This window comes from Cricetulus griseus, chromosome 6, assembly GCF_003668045.3.
Source record: "Cricetulus griseus strain 17A/GY chromosome 6, alternate assembly CriGri-PICRH-1.0, whole genome shotgun sequence".
Classification (NCBI taxonomy): domain Eukaryota; kingdom Metazoa; phylum Chordata; class Mammalia; order Rodentia; family Cricetidae; genus Cricetulus; species Cricetulus griseus.
In genome coordinates this window covers 31,750,844-31,759,462 of record NC_048599.1, presented here as the reverse complement: position 1 = coordinate 31,759,462, position 8,619 = coordinate 31,750,844, and positions in this window count along the sequence as shown.

The window sequence follows — 8,619 nt, the reverse complement described above, 5'->3', positions numbered from 1 at the left end:
GAAATTATCCTCTGATGTGATACTACTGTGCCTTTACTGCTGTGGCCAAGCGGGCCATCTGTAGACAGCGCCTTTGAATTCTGCACCTTCCTGCCAGTGGCTAAAGTTCCTTTGCAGCTTTTATGCTCACAAAACATTCTGGTTTTGGAAGCAAACTGCTCTATTCACCCATTCAGTGGAAAGGTGGCTCAGTGGTGGCAACAGCGACTGTCAGGGATACAGGCCAAGGCTACTGTGAATAAGGCAGGTTGGATTTACTAGGGACCACAACCCAGGGTGGGGCTGGGCTGAAGTATTTGAGGTCCCTGCCTGCCATCCACTCTCTCATTATCCAGGAAGCAAAGTGTGTCCCTATCCTTAACAATTGTTGTTCAAGGTCGTTGTGGATGCTCTGTGATTGTAAAGGCCCTTTCAGGCCCATCCTTGTCATGTGACAGCCAGGCAAGCCACCAGGCCTCCCTGCTCAGGGTGAGCTAGCTTTGCATAATGGCAGTGACTGCTCTTCACTGGGAAATGTTCAGATAATGGGGGACAAAGCTGCTTATCTATCATAAGGGGAAAGTCCCGGAGTCCCCTAGGTAGATCATCCTAGCAAAGATGACCCGTCAATCTCATAGCTTTCCAAGTAGTGGGGACCAAGTCAACCCCAAAACTCTGTTCCCAAGTGAAGCATCCATTGAGTGTGGCCTCTCCCTCCCTTTCTGTGACAGTCCTAGGTTTGGGGATTAATTGTGTGGTGGGATGAGTCTTCCTGCCTTTGAGTCTCCAGAAGCATCAGGCCATAGAAAGGCACCTCCTCAAACTCAGCCATCTTCACAACTTCCTAAATGTTTGTTCTAGTCACAAATCGATTATAGTTACCTTGCACATTTCATTTAAATTCAGCTAAAAGCTTTTCTTAGCAGTAAGCTATGGCTAAACTTATCTGAAGGACAGGTGTGTGGGCCACACTCTGGAGAGTGGAAGGCTGGGGCAGTGGAGGAGGGGGTGTCTCTGCCATGCCAAGGCTACATTTTTTGAAGACTGTTTCAAGCAGTGTATCCCAGCAATCATGAACTTGATATGACTTTTTTAAAAAAGTATGTGTTTGAATTGCAATGTCATAGGTACCTGTTTCATGTTCTTGAGAATCAGGCATGGTCAGAAATGTCTTGTCTCTTGGCAGCCATCACCCTCTGGTGTCATTATGTTGACTCAGTGATACAGTGTGATCTCCACTGACTTGACAGTACAGGATGCTGAGGGCAAGTCCTCACTCCTCCTTGGTCCCCAGTGTCCCCATAAAATCAGCAGGGTTACGACTGTGATCTGGGACTATTTACTGTTACTCAGTTCAATGGTCTTTTTGAATTGGAGCCTGGTGAATTGCAGCTTTGAGAGAAAGTTGGGTCATACTGTCTTGGGGACTTTTATATCCCACCTGGCAGCATTCTGAGCCGTATATGACTAGAAACCCTTAGGCAGACTTATATGAGAAGGGTTGCATTTAGTGAAATTCCTTGGGTGGGGCGTGGTGCACAGCAGCACACAAAAGATGCTGAGAAGGTCTGCGGCACAGGGAGTTCTTGTAAGGCTATACAAGAACCCGAAGGGGGTCAAGACAGCAATTGTCACCCTATGTGTCAGGTTCTTAGTGATGCCTCTTCCCTGGATTGTCTATTTCCTGCAGCTAAGACGGGCAGCTTAAAGAAGTAACCAGCAGTGCCTCTAGCCTTAGCATGAAATGAGGGCTTTCATGGTTAGTTCAGTGAGAAACTTGGCTACTTGACAAGGTTGATGTTGTCTAGGCCCTGCTGTTTGTTTTAACAACCTAGAGCAGAAGGCAAAGGTTAAATGTCAACAGTCTCAGACCGTTGCTTCCTGGTCCGGTGTGTGAGGTCATGAGCAACTACTGTACACCTGGCGCTAGTCACTAGTTGCTGAGAGTGCAATGATGTGCATAATGCTGGCTGTGTTTGAGGAAGCACTGGACTAGATGGGAGTGACAAAGACCTGCATAGGGGCTTAGCGGCAGGTGATACTAGACAGGAAGCAGGGGTGTGAGATAGGAGGGATAGCCACACAGGGGGTGTTACTAGGCAAATCCCTGCTGTGAGGGATCAGAGCCTATGTCCTCAGGCTCTGGGTACAGTGTAGAATGTGGAAGCTAGTGCCACTTCGATTGAAGATTATGCAGGGACCAAATCTTTGTCCTTCTGGGCTTACAGCAGATGCTGAGACACCCCTATAGCTGTTCTAGTTACCCTGTGGCTCTCAGACTTGGAGTAGAAAGGTCAAAGGGCATATGACAGATGGGCAGAACAGATCCCAGGGGGAGCAAGGATGAAGAAGGAGATGGGTCTGTATTCTCCAGGGGCTTGAGTGGACTGGCATCTTTCCAGGGTGAGGGAGAAGCAGAAGCTAGAACCCTGGTTGCCAGTCCACCACGCCTCAGTGCACATCCTCTTGGACTCTGACCTCCTATTCTCCCACGTAGGCATTTTAGCCGTGTTGATATAAATTATTTCCCCCTGAGTTCATTGGAGCAAAACAGACCTCCATAAGCAAACACTGCCTAGGGCCGGTGGGGGTGGGATGTCCCTCAGGAATGAAAACCCAGAGCTCAGAAGTGCAGTGTCAGGCTCTCTGGCTGGTGAAGGGGTTCCTTAGACCTGGAGTTTAATGATAGTGGGGTAGTGGGGTCCATGCCTCAGGGAATGGAGTTTGGCCCAGAGTTCCCTGTTCCTACTATGGAGTTTCCACCAATGCAATGGGGAGGCACCGTGAAACCATGATCACTTATGTGTCCTGTTGGCTGAGTCCTTGTGGTCAACCCTGTGCTAACTGACCCAGCTCATGACTGCCATGGTACTGCTGTGTATGCTACACATCTGCCTCTATATGGCAGCCACCATCATGGTTCCCACCTCCTCTAGCTCAGTGGTTCTCAACTTTCCTAATGCTTTGGCTCTTTAATACAGTTCTTCAGGTTGTGGTGACCCCAACCATAAAATTATTTTCTTTGATACTTCATAACTGTAATTCTGCTACTGTTACAAATCATAGTGTAAATATCTGAAATGGGACCCTTGTCATAGGGTTCTTCAACCCCAAAGGGGTCTGGACCCACAGATTGAGAAACACTGCTCTAGCGGCAACACCAGTGTGACAAGCTTCTCCACGGGACACAACCAATCAAACTTTCTTGATTTTCCACCCTTTAGTTCTCAAACAAACAAATCAAATTTAACAACAACTTTCAATTTTAAAGCCATTACTCAAGTTTGGTACAATATTTCAGACTTGAATTCAATTTTGCACTTTCCAAACCCAAATAAAACACCTCACAGTTTGCTTTCCATTGCATCACTATGAATTTAAAACAGGAATGAAAGCCCAAGTGGTCACATGGAAAGATGCACTGAAATAGTGTTTGCTCCTCTGCTTCCAGGAAGCGCTGGGTGATCTCTGTTTGGAACTCACCGTTAATATGTGGATACGCAGCACCGAGGGGCCTGGAGGAAAGTGTGTTCAAGCACACAGCTTGAGAAGGCTCCTGGAGCTCCTGGAAGGACACACAAGAGCAGTTCATGTTTCAAGTGATACTTGTGTTCTGCATAATTAGCATCTGAGTGAATCAGGATAATTGGTATTACTTTGAAATTGTTCTCTGTCATCATCAGAACTTATTCCCCATTTAACTGTACTTTGTGATCTGGCTAATCTCCCCTGTCCCCTTCCTTTCCCCTTTCCCACCCCCCACTATAGTCACTATTCTACTCTCAAATTCTGTCAGGTCAACTCTTTTAGATTCGATTATTCACAACAATCAAGATGAGGAATTAACTTAAGTGCCCATCAACAGATGAATGGATAAAGAAAGTATATATATACAATGGCCATAAAAATGATGAAACCCTGTCATTTGTCTGAGCCCAGAGGAAAACATGCTATGTGAACTATGGCAGGTATAAAGGACAAACACACTACCTTTTCACTTATATGGGAGCTTACTTTTGAAGCCACTGGTGTCTTCGTGGAGTCCATACAGAGAATTAGCTGACTGTACAATTGAATTAGTACCCATTAGCATGCAGTATTGCAAAAACATAAAGTGTATATTTATGTAAAATTATAGCTTACTAGTAGTTATAGTAATTGTTTGGGATTTTAATCAACAAAAATTTTCTTGTTCTGTGTGATGGCACACACATTTAATCCTTGGGAGACAGAGGCAGGCAGATCTCTGTGAGTTCAAGGCCAGCCTGTCTACAAAGTTAGTTTTGTGTAGCCAGGGAAGCTACACAGAAAAACACTGTCTTGAAAAAAAAAGAAAGAAAGAAAGGAAAGGAAGGAAGGAAGGAAAGAAAAAAGGAAGGAAGGAAGGAAGAAGAGAAAGAAAAGAAACAATTTCTTTCCAGAGGAATATTTTATGTCTTATCTTTTTTAGACTTTCTGGTTTATAAACGGTTAAGACCAATAGACATGTCAAAAGAGCAGACCTACAGATGGCTAAAATACATAAAAGATGTTCACTGTCATTAGCCATGAGGGAAACACAAATCAAAACTCAATCTTGTTTGTAATTCAAATAAAAAATAAAGAAATATATAAAAAAGATTTCATTTCATCCCCGTTATAATGGCTAGCATAAAAAAACAAAAACAAAAAAAATGAAAGAAAGAAATGTTTGGGAAATATACAAAGTCAAAAAGCTCTTACCAAATTCTGTATCCACCTAAGAAATCAGTATGAAGTATTCCTAAAAAATTAAAAATAGGGCCTGGGAGATTGCTCAGTGGGTAAGATGCTAGCTGTGTAGCTCTGAGGATCTTAGTTATGATCCCAGCATCCAATACGATCTGATTGCACCAGGGTGTGTTGTATCCCCAGTGTGCTTACCAGGGGGTGGGATGGAGACAGGTGGATTCCCAGCACATGCTGGACAGCCAGCCAAGCTGAACTGGTAAGTTCCCAGAGAGAAACCTCGTCTCAAAAAATAAAATAAGGTAAAGAACAATTGAAGAAAACACTTGGCCTCCACATTCATGTACACACATGTATGTGTAATCTCATATGCTTATGTACATCAGCATGTGCATGCACAACACATACAAAGAATAAAAAACCCTAGAAAACCGCTACATTATTCAATTATCCCACTTCTAGTTATCTGAAAACCTGAAACCAACATGCTCAAGAGACACCTGCATGCCCGTGTTTATTGCAGCATTATTCACAGTAGCTGGGATGTGGAATCAGCCTAGTCATCCACTTATGTCTGAACAGAAAAAGAAAGTGTAGCGTGAAGGCACACGGAGTATTATTCAGCTACAACGATGAGAGAAAACCTGTTATTTGTAGTGAAACGGACAGAGCTGGAAGACATTACAGTAGCTGTAACACACCAGGCACAGGCAGTTCTGTCTCATATGTGGAAACTAAAATATGGTTTGAAGTGGTTCCTGGGGATTGGAAAGGCTGGGTGGATGCACATGGGGGCAAGGAAATGGGGTGTGGGATTTGATATCACATGCTGTATGCCTGCGAAAACGTCACATTTAACCCTTTTAATATGTATGATTAATACATATTGGTAATTTTTGTAAAGTATCTGGGCCATGAATATAATGAACAGCAGAGAGCGTTTCCTTTTGTGAAGAGTTTCACAATGTAGCCCAGGCTGGACTCACAGTCTTCCCACTTCCATGTAAGGTTTGCTGGGATAACAGGCTGAGCCACACACTCGGTGAGCAGGAGACTTTCGATCTGTGCGGATGTGGCTTGTACATGTACTACAGTGTCCCAGGGGCCCTCTTCTTGGCATATTGGTGACTCATGGAGCTGTTGTGCAGGTTAAATGGACAGAAGGAGCAAAGTGTTTGAAATAGAACTAACTTGGTCACTCATTCTTCTAGAAAACACAGATGGAACCAGCAAGCTCAGCAGGTAAGGGTGTTACTATGGCGGTCTGGTGACTTGAGTTCAATTCCTGGAACCCATGTGAAAGTGGAAGGAGAGAACTATTAAGTTGTCCTCTGTCCTCCACGTAAGTGTCCTGGAATGCCCCCCCACTCATATGCACACACACATACAAGTAATAATAATTTAAAAAGATAAAATTAGAGCAGACACAGATTTCATTCTCAAAGAACCCAGAGGTATTTTGACAGAACTGTCCATGAACTGCAAACATCTTCATATTAAGAAGGATGAAATAGTCAAGATAGTCCTCTAAGAGTCCGGGGAAGCTGATCCACCAAATCTATAATGAGCTATCAGCTCAAGAAGGAGGAAAGAGGGCAATGGACAAGAACAGAGTGCAAACATCCAGAAACTTGGTATGTGACAGGTCCCTGGGCACAGTGTGGATTCAGCAAATGGGGCTGGTCTGACTGTATCTAGAAGGGGAAAATGTGGAAGTTATACCCCTATCTCATAACCTATCTGGGTATCATTCTAGATGAATCAGATGAAAATAAGCATGGTAAAATCTAAATGTATTTCAAAGAAATTGTGTATCTAGCCTCATGTAGGGAAGAGTCAGTGAAAAGATAGTTCTAGCTTTATGAGAAAAGATTGAATAAATAAAAGGTTTATAAAGGAAAGAGAAAGATTTTCTATGTAATTTTCAATCAAGGAAATGTAAATTTATATGACAATGAGATACCATTTTATGTTCCCTTGAGTGGAAATAATGAAAGATTGTGATACAGAGAGTGTTCATGGAGAGGTGAGCTGCTGAGAACTGAACACTGTGAAGGGGATGTTGACTTGTACAACCACGTTGCAAAAGCAACTGGGGCTATTTGGAAAAACTCTGAGTGTCCCATGGCCCAATAGTTTTGCTCCCAGTATATACCTGAAGATGTTCTTGCTCGTCCCAGCTGGAGTCAGGCACAGAACTACTGAGAGACGCACTGGTCTAGGGTTGCAAATGTTTTCATTGTGAATATAATGCACACCCCAGGCATGTTGGGATCACAGATGCATGCCACCACATCTGGCTTTTTTATGTGAACTCTGGAGATTGAACTCAAGATGTTCAGCTTGCATAGCAAGTACTTTTACCAACAGAGTCATCTCATTGGCCCCACGATAAATTCTAAAAGCCCTTTTTTCTTTTTTGTCCGTTAGTTTGCATTTCACATTCAAACCACTTTGAATGGCTTGGTATATGGTGTGAGGTAGGGATTGAATTTCCGACTTCCCAGTTGAGCCCTTTACTTTTATCTTCATTGTAAACCAGGTGTCCATTATCTATTTGGATTTCTTTAAGTGTGTTGGTGAACATCTGTTATCCCAGCACTTAGGAGGCAGAGGTGGAAGAATATCGTCACAAGTTTGAGACCAGCCTGGGCTATATAATGAGACCCAATCTCAAAACAAACAAACAAATAAGAAAACACTAAGCATTTCGTCCTACTCTCTTAACCTACTTACCCATCCTTGAACCATCCTATGCTGCTTTAATTAGTTTATTGTGATTTTTTTCTCTCTCTAAAAACAACTCTGACTAACTAATGTCCTCTTATAAAGGGCCTGGAGAGTTTGCTTGCTTGTCTGGAGGTTCTAGCAGGGAGTGTAGTTACTCACTTGTCTTGTCTGGGGAATAATCCTCTTCTGTTGGGGAAGGCATGCTCCTAATCAAGCCAGCACCAACAGGAAGGACCAATATTAAGTAGTGACAGAGGAAGGTGTCACTCATATAGCCAACCAGACCAACCAGTCAACCTTGGTGAGAAATGGTATGTGACAGATCTCACCACCAAATGCTCTCACTTTGCATAGTATCATCTTAAGTCCTGGTGGTGAGTAGCACCAACTACTGTCTACTTTCCTGTTCAACAACTTCACAACTGTTGCTTATTGCTGGTCCTTTGCCATTCCATGCACAGTTTAGAATCTGTGTGCTGACATTTTGATGAAGACAGTAATGAATCTGTACATTTTGTGCAGGATTGGTGTTTCTTCTATGAAATGGTATCTTCCAACCTATGAACATGGACAGTGTTTCAGATATTTAGGCCTTATTTTTTAAAGCATTATATATTTTCCATGGAAGTCTCAAAATTTTGTGAGATTTATTCTTAAGTATTTAGTATTCTATTATTGTGTGTGTTTGTGTGCATATGCTTATGTTAAGGTGTGCATGTGGAAGTCAGAGGACAACTTGTAAGAATCGTTTTCTTCTTCTACCATGTTCTGGAAACTCTGGGAGTCAATCTCTGGTTATCAGGCCTGATGGCAAGTAAGTACTCCTACCCAGTGCACCATCTTGTCGACCTCTGATATTCTTTTTGATGCTAACATCATTGATATCTTTTTCTTTTAACTTCATAGTCCAGGTATTTATTAGTATTTTAAAGTGTGTATGTGTTCATGTATGCATTAATTACTCATCTGTGTGCATACATGCCCATGGAGTACAGGTGCCCATGGAAGCCAGAGTTGCTACATTTCCTGGAACTAGAATTACAGATGGTTCTGAGCCACCAACATGGATGGTGCAGTGAAGTTGAGTTCTCCTCAAGAGCTATCAATACTCAACCACCCAGGCATCTCTCAAGCCCCTGTAGCTGATTTCTCTGTGTTGGTTTTGCAATGAGCAACATTGTGAAACTCATAATTTCTAATGTC